Raw genomic sequence first — 970 nt, 5'->3', positions numbered from 1 at the left:
GAAATACGAGAAAAGTTTGAACTGGAGGCTTTGGAGGGACAATAAACTGCTAGCAGGAGAGAAATAAGCACAAAGCATGGAACAGGGTCGAACATGTACAAACTGAACAAGTTGAGATTAGAGAAAGTTGACGTTGGTAATGACGAGGATAGGTATGGAGAATTAGACTTAACACCTGAAAAGAAGAATGTTGTAGATTATATTAATGAAGCTATGGTTTAGGGAGAAATAGTGACGGAATATATTTTTAAAAGGTAGATTGGAAGCTTCTTCCAAATAAAGTGATTCAGACCATCTAGACCAAGGACAAGTAGGGAGAACATAAAGGTAACTAGTGTGTGGGAAAAGAATATCAAGGGATTCGACCAGTGAGTTAAGAAAACACGTGCTGTCTTGCAGCGACAGCAGAGAGGGGACGTTCGAAAAATAAAGGGAACTCGCCAGGAAGTACATGATCATGGCAAAAGGCTTCATTATGGTCTTTAAAATCCAAACTGAAAGGATATTAGCAGAGGATAAGACAGTGTTAGCTGAACAGGTTATACCTGCAAGATCAAAGGAGGGTTTATCATACATCTTATGGAGAACAAAAGTTAACAATATCAGATGCAGAGGAAAGCAGGCGCTTTTGGTCGAATATTTGGGATGAGAACGTTGAACACGACCGGGAAGCTGAATGGCTAAAGGAATTGAAATAGAAAATGCACATTGAAATCAAGAGAATATAACCATTACTTTAGAACTTATGATAGGGAAGTTCATGACAGGATTGCAAGGCAAATAAATTATAGGATTAACAACGGCAAGCCCATCCCTGCATGGTTGACTAACTCAGAAGAGCCACAGAAGGGAAATGCGGTCGATCTTTTTCGACCTATATTCTGCTTAATCCTTATGTGGAAGTTAATTACTGGTGTCATCTGTGTGACCCTCTTGAGGAAAGTAACCTGCCAGTGGAACAAAAGGACAA

The sequence above is a fragment of the Penaeus monodon genome, chromosome 24, assembly GCF_015228065.2.
Source record: "Penaeus monodon isolate SGIC_2016 chromosome 24, NSTDA_Pmon_1, whole genome shotgun sequence".
In the NCBI taxonomy this organism is placed as follows: Eukaryota; Metazoa; Arthropoda; class Malacostraca; order Decapoda; family Penaeidae; genus Penaeus; species Penaeus monodon.
The sequence above is the reverse complement of the archived record's forward strand: the minus strand, read 5'-3'. Positions refer to the sequence as shown.